Genomic DNA, 10,551 nt, shown 5'->3' with positions numbered 1-10,551 from the left:
TGAATGAATTGAAAGAAATGCAATTAATTGCCTTTATTTCTATAATTCTTTCTGCTGACAAACTTGATTCATCACAACATGACAKTGAAAGAAGTACTCTCTGCTGGGTGAAAGCAATATATAAACTGATATCTCCATCCATTTCAGATGGACACCCATCTGACAGATCTGTTTCTGTCCTTATCTATGTGGCATCCCACGTGGCTTCTCTGCTTATGGTTTATTTGTCTTTGGCCACACCACAATGTCTTAGTCACAGCTCAAGCTATGAGCATCCTCAGGAAGAGCCCCAGACCAGACATCTACCTTGCAGGGCCTTGTTAGGTCCCGCCTTGGTCCATTCGGCCCAAGTTGCATGGCCAAGGACCAGGGTGCAGAGCATGCTCGGGCCACTGTCTTTCAGAAAATATTGAAGCAGGGACTGAGTGTGTGCCTGCTCTCATGCAAAAAACGCAGATAGGAGGCAAATCTGGAGAGGAAAACAGGCTCAAGTCTGCACTTAATGGCCAGTGTAAACATCCCCCTTGAAATCTCTTTGCAGAACCAGCCTCCAATATCTCTCTGCTATTCCCCATTCCCCCTTTACCACCCAACCTCCTGACCTTGCAAAAACGCTGTCTCCCAGGGGTCAGAGCTTGGGCCTGGAGCAGATGCTGAAGTCTGGCTCAGGGGTGGGTGGCCTGAGGGCTGGCCAGTGCAACATTCCTCTATAGAGTCTCTGCTTGAGATAAAGGAGCCCCACACTGTGATTTACTCCAAGGAAGTGGGGTTGCAATGTGACCTATATGTTCCCTGGCAGATTAGTCAAGAAAAAAAAAAAAAAAACCCTGCAGAATAAAAATCTTTCAATCTCTTCATAATGAATTGCTTTAGAGAAACAGCTAATTATGTATTGCTCTTCTGGTCTGGCCCATGAGCCACCTCTCACATTCTCCCAGAAACATTGTCCTATGCACAATTTGACCAYGTTTGCTATAATGGAGAGGTGAGTGGTGCACACATTTGCAGAAACAGTCATTCTTGCAGTAAAAGAGATGCCAAAGTCAGCGTTTCACCCTCAGTCTCTACACACCTGCAATGTAGGTCCCTGAGATGCCCAGTCCAGGTGCCACAAGCCCCAGTGGGCATTTGGAGCCAGCAACCAGAAACTTAAATGAATGCGACTGCTTTATTCTGCATCCCTGTGCCTTGGAACCAGTCTATCACTCAGGAACATGGTGAAGGAAACACTTCTCCAGCACTGCTGGGTGATTGCTGAGAAACAGGTTCAAGGAGAGATGAGCCCAGATTAGTCTGAGTTATGACTCCACATTTAAGGTCATACTGAGAATGTGACATCAAAACCGGGGCTGAATTCTTTCAATATATCATAAACCTTCAGGAAGCACAGCAGATGACTTTGGAATTTGAGTACTTACTTCTTTTTCCCATATATTTTGTTGCGCAACTCCACTCCTGAGAAGAACACCAAGTTCTCTTCGTATTTTTTAAACAAGCCAAAAGAGGTAATACTAATAATCTGGTCCACAGCCACCGATAGCTTCTCTCATTGCTGCAGCACAAGGAGGACAAACAGTCTGAAGTCCATCTAAGGAAACTCATTGCAATGAATCAGGTAACAAATAGAAAACATACAGTTTGCGCAAGAGCATGCAACGAAGAAATCTTCCCTTGGCAAAACAATAGGGCCATTGTATTCACCCGTGTGAGCAGTCAGCAAACTCTGCTAGTGCAGGGCTGTAATGAATTAAGGGCTTTTCTGCAGCAGATACGATTGCTGCTCGGCCCGAAGAAAAGCACGTTGTCTGAAAGACCACAGCACATCRCAAGCACAGCCCCAAAACTTGGAGGAGAGACATGGGGAACGCAATTATCAGGGTTTGGTGACTCAATTTTCTGCTCGTTTCTCCCATTTTGCAGGCGAAAGGGACTCGGAAACGCGGTCRCGAGGAATGCTTTTAGCCCAAAAGGCAGCTGTGTTGCCAACACTTGGAGACACYAGGTCAGATGGACGCGAGGGCACTGACAGCTCCGCAGCTGCTGAGATAAGGGCTGTCAATATCCATGATTGCTGGATTCCCTTTCCTCRGAGGTTTTCAAGCCTCAGCTAAACAAACCCTTGGCCAACTTGATCTCGCAGTGGCGACAGACCTGCTTGGAGCCAGAGGCTGGACCAGAGCCCTCAAGTGCCCCCCTGGACCTTGCGAGTGACTCCCAAAGCCCTCGGGCAGCAGGTCATGGGCTGGGGGTATCAAGACATGCGAGTTCATTTTCTATCTCTTTCCAGTTGCTACACAGGCAAGACACTAAATCCTTGGGCAAGACACTAAATCTGTGGCTCTTTCAATCTCCAGACAACCTGGTCTATCTAGGGTGCAAATTCCTCTTTTGGGGGGTCATCTCCTGCTGTTAACACGGCCAACGGATCAGCAGGGATCTGCTGCCAGCTCTGTGCAGAGAAACAGGGGAAAGTGAAGACGGCAAGAGATAGTGGGGCTATTTCCAGCTGTGTGTGCAGCACTGTTGGAAAACTGCAGCTATTTCAACACCAGAAATGGTTAAAATGGATCTGTTAGCACTTTTGATAGGCTTGTACCAGCAATTGGGGCTTACCGTAGAGCTCAGTGAGACAGAAGGGATCAAATCCTGGTGGTGGAAATTAGGAAGCGAAATGCCAAGAACAATAACTAGAACAATGTCATGAATTTCCTCYACCACAACACTGAAGAACTGTGACAAGAAGTATTTTGATGGATCTGAATAACTTGGAGCATTGGTTTCACTTAGGAAATTCTAATTAAGCATATTCATTTCTTGGGTTTTGCTTTAAGAAGTTAGCAAAGGCTTGAATTGCTACCAGGGCTCTGCATCATTGGAGCTGGTCCAGGGCTCTTTTCCTGCCTTCCCCGAGGCTCAAAACCAGGGAACARCTTCATCAGAGTTGAGGAAAGGGAGCTGAGACCCATGGAGTTGTCTTTCTCCTTCATCCCCTTTCCCAGAGCACGCACATACCATGTGTCATGTTGAAACTGGATGCACCTGCTGAAGGAGCTGTGTGGGGGCAGACATTATACACCAGTTATAAATCCTTAGGCTATCAACAGCCTTTCGTAAACATTTGGACAATCCTTCCTACCTCTCGGTCATCTAAATATTTGCATCATGCGGGGCTGCTAGTCGTTTCCTGACATGCTGCGTATCTAAGAATATCCTCGGATCGCAGGTCGATTCCAGCRTACCGTGATGGATAGTCTTATTGGACAAAATGAATGGCTTGGGGAGAAAGGGGGAAAAAAAAGAAAAGAAAGAAAATCTATCTGTCTCCTGATAATAAATCCAGGTCAGGGTGGTGTGAAACAGCCTGCAGTTGTGAGCTGTATTTTTGAGAGCTTTTAGGGTCTGATCGGAAAGATCCAAGGGTTAATGATGAATTGAGCCTCGAGTTTAATTAGTGGGAATGCTTCCCGTAGTGACTCGGACCAGGCTCTTAGGGGAATGGGTGAAGATGCTGCTGAAAACACAGGCCACGTTTGGCAGCTCATCCCCGAGGCAGAGCATCACCCTGGTGAGCTGCAGAAGGAGAGTGGTGCAACACACAGGGCTCTGTGTGAACCGTTTAATGAAGCGGAGGTGCCGAGCACAGCTAGAGCTTTTCTAATTATTATTTCTTTAATTCAGAAAGAGGAAGGTGATCTGGACTCTATTCAAGGGGAGCCTGTTGTTAAAACGCATGTTGAAGATCTGGCTGCTAAATAACAGCCTTACAAAGACTGACAATGGTAGTTTTAATCTTCCATTCAATACCAAACTGGGACTTTATAGCTAAATACACACTTTAATAAGCCAGTGATAACATTATAATGAAAATGCTTCATCCCGAGCTTGATAGTGGGGTAAAATTGCTCACAGGATAACGTGGCTTTTCCACTGCAGCTGCACTTGGGACCCTTTCTTTTAACCTTTTTTCCCCCCTCAACACAAATTTGCCCCCAGGTAACTCCCCACGCCACCTTCCATTTCTCCCTGCGCCGACCCTGGGAGAAACCCAAATCTCTTGGGACAGACTAAACAAGAGGAGCCGAGTGGCCTCGTTCCCCTGAGCCCTCAGAGGGGAAAGGGAACATCCCGGGGGGAGAGACCCGGGATTTGGGGGGGGGGAAAGGTGGGTGGCTGCCTTGTGCCAGGGGGGCAGGGACGTGGCGGAAGCATGAAGCACCTGTTGGAGGCTATTTAAGGATTAGCCGAGTGCTGACAGACAAATTGGCAAGATTAATAAGAGCAATCAAGGCTGTGTGGGCTCGACTTGTTAGTTGACATTAATGTGACATCACTTTCATCTGCTCTTGCCTCGCACCGCCGAGCGGGTACGCGGCATCGTTAGCGATGCCGGGTGTGTGTATGTGTGCGTGGGGATGTACACGTGGATGTATATGGGTGTGTGCACGTGTGTGCGTGGGGATGTGCATGGGGCGGCTGGGAGCAGCCCCAGTGCCGGACCCCCGGCCTACCTGTCCCTCCGGCATCTTTTGCTTCCCAAACTATCCCAAATTCTTTTTTTCTTTCTTTTCTTTTTCTTTTTTTTTTCCTCCCCAGCTAACCCTTCCGACGGGGGTACTAATGCTGCTAGGCAAAACCGCCGTTTTCTAGGGGAAAAATACAGAAAAGGGGAAAGGGCTAATTCCAGGGAGGAGGGCAGAAAAACGAACCCCCCTGCCCGCGGTCGCCGGAAGGCACCGCTCTGGGAATGTCCCATTCCCACCTGGAGATGGGTCCACACCCAGCTGATTTCCTAAGGGATAAAGGCGAATTTTCGGGGGCTCCGCTGGCCCCGAAACCAGCACGAATCTCCCCTCCTTTAGTTCTGCTGCAGCACAGGATGGGGGGATTTAAGGTTTTCTCGATTTCTTTTTCTCGGAGTTTTCTCCCTGCTCTCTCCCCAGTCTCTTCTCTGCGAAGGTTTCCCTGATTTCTACTAATGTGCCCTTCAAATGGGGACTGTTTACGCCTCGTTTTCTTTTCCTTTGAAGCCTGGTCAATGAGAGATCGTAAGGGTGGTAACTATATCTGCAGGCACAAATACCCCAGGTCCGCCCGGCTCTCTCCACCGAGAGCTTTTTGCCCACAAAAGGAAAGTGCGGAAAGGGAGCGCGGTGCCAAGCGTTGCGCCCGCGGGGAGAAATCCCTCTCCTTTTCCATGGAACCAAATGGGAATTTCTCCAAGTCGGGCAGTCCACTGCGAGAGAAGTCCGTAAAAAAAATTACGGTTTGTACCTATGTGTAGCACCCGTTGAAACACGCTGAAGTGGATAGACATATTTGGGCAAGGGAGGAGAGGGGCTGCCCAGACTAATTTTGGAGGTTTTTTAGATAAGCATTAAGAATCAAAATGATCCCAAACTCAGGCTTTAAGATCAAAGAAAAGACGGACAAAGCATTGCTGTTTCCTTACTCCTGATATATAAAATTTGTGCAGTAAGATCGCAGAATCGATTCCCGATCATGAAGTATTAATGGAGTCTGGAATTATATAATTATATATACGCAGGGTTTTTTACGTTCGAGGGAAAAAAATTAAAAAAGAGCAAAAACAGGGCAAAATTCATCCTCACATGGTCTCCAGTCCCCCCTGCTACAATCAAGAATGCCAAACACACGGTTACCTCGGGGACAGAGAAACCCACCCGCGGGGTGAGGGTGATGGAGAGAAGGGGAGCAAAGACCCGCCTTTCCCTCTGGGATCCAAACGCGGGATAGSAGCCTTGGGGGGCAGACCCCAAGCAGAAGGGCTTGTTTTCGTTGATTTTTTTTTTTCTCGGTTAATTTTTGAGAGTTGATTTGGATGCCTAGAGCCAAATCGGGCAGAGATGGCAAAACGCGCTTCAGAGCTTGCAGCAAAACAACAGCGGAACGGGGAGAGAAATGGCCGGGAACCCCGAAGTGCGGGGAAAAAAAAAAAAAAAAAAAAAAAAAGAAAAAAAAGGTTTCTGCTAAAAATAAAAAAAAACATCATATTTGCTCACAGCAACTGATTAGGTTTAAAGTACACAGCTTAGACCAATCCGGCAGCAATATCCCGGGCATTCAGTGGTCTGTTTGTAATCTCAGCCTTTTTCATTAACATAAACACTACTTCAACAAAAATATACACGGCCACCTACCAAGCCGGTGAAGCAAACGAGAAGCCGGTGCCGCCGCTTGCAGCGCGGGCGCGGAGCCGCGCGTTAAGCCGAGGCTCCCGTTGCGGCTCCGCACCCGGGGAAACGCGGGAGCTGCGCAGCTCACATTCCCGCAAACTCAGGGAAAAAAAAAAAAAAAAGAAAGAAAAAAAAAGAAAGAGTAAAATAAGAAATAAACCCCACCACCCGTAGCCCTAGCCCGGGATTTTATTCTTTCTCCCTTCGGAGAGTATTTTTTAATGAACCCTCTTTAGGGGCTGCTGCTTCGCTTTAGCAGCGCCGCGGGCTCGGAGCAGGTAGCGGCTGCGGGTGCTTTGCTGGTGCATTGGGAGCCTGTTCCTGAGTCTGCCTCCTGAGTCCCCCCACTCTTGCGGGGAAAGTTAATATTCCCCTTTTCCCATTTTTCGTTTGCAGAAGTTTCTTTGCTTTCTTTCTCTTCCTTTCTCTCCTCTCTCTTTTTTTTCTTTCTCCTTTTCTTTCATTTTCTTTCTTTCTCTTTCCTTTCTTCTCTAACATTTTTCATTTTCTTGCTCTCTATTTTTCTTCTTCTCATTCCTATCTTCCTTTTTCTTTTTTCTCTTTTGTTTCTCCTTCTCCTTCTCTGCTTTCCATTCTTCTTTCTTCCTTTCTTCCTTTCTTTCTCTCTTTCTCTCTTTCTCTCTTTCTCTCTTTCTCTCTTTCTTCTCTCTATTTCTTCTCTCTCTTTTCTCTATTATTTCTGTCTTTATTTCATTTTCTTTATTTCCATCTATCATTTTCTTTCCCCTGTCTTTCTTTTCGTTCTCTCTGCTGTCTCTCTCTCTTGCTTTCTCCGTTTCCCTCTCGCTCTCTCTTGCTTTCTCTCCCCTCTAGGAGCGTGTATATATTTGTCTGTCTTCAGTATTTAAAAGCACTTACATTCTCCTCTCCTCACTGACTCTCACKCTCTGGCTAAGGAGAACGAAGCTCAAGCAGCAGCTCCAGGAGCCGCTTTTAGAGATGCGGATCCGCAAATCCCCCCGGGCAGCGCTGCCGTCCTCGAATAAATGTCCCTTTTCGCGGTGCTCATTTCATAGCGGCCGCATATTTGCTAGAGCGGGGCAATATCGGCCCGAAAGTCCCCGTGGGGCTGAGCCCCCTTCCCAGCCGCGCACACGCGTGGGGCGCCGCGGCTGCAGAGCCACGGGGTGCACAGCAAAGGGACACGGGCAACGTCCCCSCCGCGCTCCCAGAGCCCCCCAGTCCTCTCCAAATCTCCGCAGTGCTTGGGATCAAACAGCTAAGGTAGATTTTCCGCAAGGGGAAAAATGACCCCGCAAGGGAAATAATCACAGCACAGCCCGGCTCAACACCTCTGCTCGCAGGTAGCCCCCAAATGCTGCCACCCAAACGGATCGCAGGAGCTTTTTCATGGGGTTGAATGCAATATCATTTCAAGTCCTTATTCAAGAACTGAAATCTAAGGACGATTAAGAGCGCGAGGCTAAGGACTTTTTGCTTAGATGCCCTGCAACATTTTACAAATCAAATTCTGATTTCGAAAAGCATTATAATTTCTGGGTTCGTTATTCGAATATAATGTGTTCTTCATCGGTTTTCCAACTCTTCTCCGTTCCTCAACAGGTTACAGGCAAGCACAATACTTGCCCTAAGAAATATCGATAAGGAACGGGAAGATGGATGTACCCGTTTCTCCTAGGCGTTTTATCCCCACAAAATAGTAACAACCATTTAAAAGCAACTACTTCGTTGTAGAAATCGTGGAACTCTAGGGGCTAGCATCCGTTTAAAGCACTTTTTTTTCCACTTTGCAATGAACTTTTCATATATCCACTGAACAACTTTCTTCGGAATATCAGCTAAGCATGTCATTCTGTGTACAGTATTTCTGAAGCCAAGAAAAAAAAATCGCTCATAATATTTAGCCAGGGGCCAGTCGTCCAAATCGGATCATTTTACGACGCGCTCCTCTGTTTTTCTAAGGATGTGGGAAAGATGATTAACCAATTTTTAGTGTCTTTTAACTCTCTGCCCTGGCAACTGCAAAGTGGGGCAGAGCAGGAGTCTGCGACACCGTAGCGTGGCTGCAGAGCAATTAAGTGAGGCATCATTAACTGGAAATTCACTTATTAAAGGAAAAAAAAAATCTAGAAAGTGGTTTCTGCCAGGAAATCTTCCAAAGAAAATCCGGTGCACTTCTCTGTGCAGAGAGGCTATGCGAGCAGAGAGCGGCTGCTGTTTACAGAGGGGATTTTTCACGGTGTTTATGAATCCGAGTCCCGAAACTCCCACTTGGGTTGGGGTGGCACGGAGTTGAGACGCGAGATTTAATATGGAAACGAGGTTAAAAAWAAAATTAAGGAGGATTCCCTTCTGATAGAAAATACAGCTCTATAGCCTGGCCTCGCTGAGCCCGGCCCGGGGCAGGGCGAGTCGCCACGGGACTAGCAGGAGCCAAGCCCGGCCGATGTCGTGGCCTTTCCCACTGCTCCGGGTGGGAGCGAGTTTCCCTGTTTCTCCTTGGTGCTGTCCTTTTGCTGTGGGGGACCACAGCCCAGTCTCTGCAGCAAAGCAGCTTGTGAAATGTCTCAAGGTGGTACCTATATATTCACCTATATCTATTATTATTGTTATTATTATTGTTATTATTATTGTTATTATTGTTGTTGTTATTATTGTTATTATTATTGTTTCGGGAGCCCCGAAGGATGCCCCGGGAATGTCCCAAAAAGAGTCGCTTTGGCATATCCAGGTGAGGGGAACATGAGAGAAGAGGCTGCTTTGCTGAGCATCCTTGGCTGGGAAACCCCGCTATTCCSGCATCTCTCCCATCCCCGTGGCTCCCCACGGGAGACCCTTGTGGGGAGCCCTGCCCTCTTCGCCCAGCTCCTCGACCTTCCGCTGCCGAAAATGCTACGGGATTTACCTCCCGACACGGGATCTACAGGAAGGCTCCGAAAATCTTTTTTTTTTTTTTTTTTTCTCCTAAGCAGGAGACCCCCTAGCACATTTTCCCTCAGAGGTGTCTGGTCGTTTGCGCCCTATTTTCCACAGGGACCAAATGCTGCTGCTGCCGCCTATCCACAGAGGGAAGGCGATCCCCGGGGGTGGCTTCTTCAAAGCTTCTTTCCAGGGAGAAAGACGCAACCCTTTTGGGCACCTAGGTTTTGTTTTCTGCATCTTTCCGAGATGCTTAGGGCACCCGCTTAAGCTACGCACCACCGGCTTGGTTAATATTTAGCCTGTCAATTTAGCATCAAAGTTTTTTTTTTTCCCTCTCTCTATTTATACAAGCAAGTCTTTCCCCTTTTTAATTTGACTTATTCTGTTTAAATTTCTTGCATCTCTCAGCGCAGATGCGTTTGGAAATCCCGAAATGACTGCGTTTGGAGGGAGATGGTCTCCTAACAACAGGCAGCTACAGCGGGTCCCGCAATGCGATTTGCGTCTTTTTGGGAAAGGATGATAGAGAGCAGAAATTTCTTTGGGGGTTGGAGGGGAAAAAAAATAAAACAAAGGAAAAATTAATCGAGTTCAATAAAGCTGGAAACGAAGGGGAGTCCCTGTCCTCAGCCCTGCTCCTTGCCCCTGGCACGGCGGGCAATGGGGACTGTTCCCGGTCCGGAAGGTGAGCGGAACCGAGGAGTTTCCCGGGCACCAAATTCTCTCATTTACCCCTCGGCGCTTAGGACTTAAAAAAAAAAAAAAAAAAAAAAAAAAAAAAAAAAGACAATGGCAACACAACTTCTTATTCCTCTGTGCCACACTGCTCTGCAAAGGAGGCAGGAGCTGCAACCTTTTTTTTTTTCCCATTCTTTTTCATTTTTAGTTTTGAAGATCCCCGATAATTTGGGGGCTTATTTGGGATCTGGTTCTTCTTATTCCCGTGTCCCCACTTCGAGTGCACCTGGTGCGATTTCTGGGGCAGAATCCAGCGCCCTAGCCCAGCCTCTCCCTTCGTTCTTGCGCCCCTMGCAAAACTTGGCTTTACACCTGGATTTACACCTGGATTTGCCTCTCCAGACATCTTTGCAGTTTTATCTGGGAGGACTGGGAGCCAGGAACCAGCTCGGCCCAGACCTGTGGTCTCATGTCCTGCTGCTCGGATCTGAGTCCCAGTCAGCCAAAAAGCATCTCTGCGGGAAAGGCGTCGAGCTGCGCGCCCATAAGCAGGGATATAAATACCCGGAGATATTTTAAAGATCTCTGTGGGAAGTGATTGTGTCTAAGTAGTAGCGCTCGGAGCTTATTATCGCTGGAACCGATTTGTATTACGGGGACTCGGCGCTGCCAGAAAACTCCTAAAAAAATCCTGTGCTGAAGAGGGCTGTAAATTCCTGTGCTGCGATATTTCATTGAGGGACGTCATGGAAAATATGGGCTTGGGGGGGGGGGG

This window comes from Nothoprocta perdicaria, unplaced genomic scaffold, assembly GCF_003342845.1.
Source record: "Nothoprocta perdicaria isolate Ctin4 unplaced genomic scaffold, notPer1 scaffold_30, whole genome shotgun sequence".
In the NCBI taxonomy this organism is placed as follows: Eukaryota; Metazoa; Chordata; class Aves; order Tinamiformes; family Tinamidae; genus Nothoprocta; species Nothoprocta perdicaria.
Note: the sequence above shows the minus strand (reverse complement) of the source record.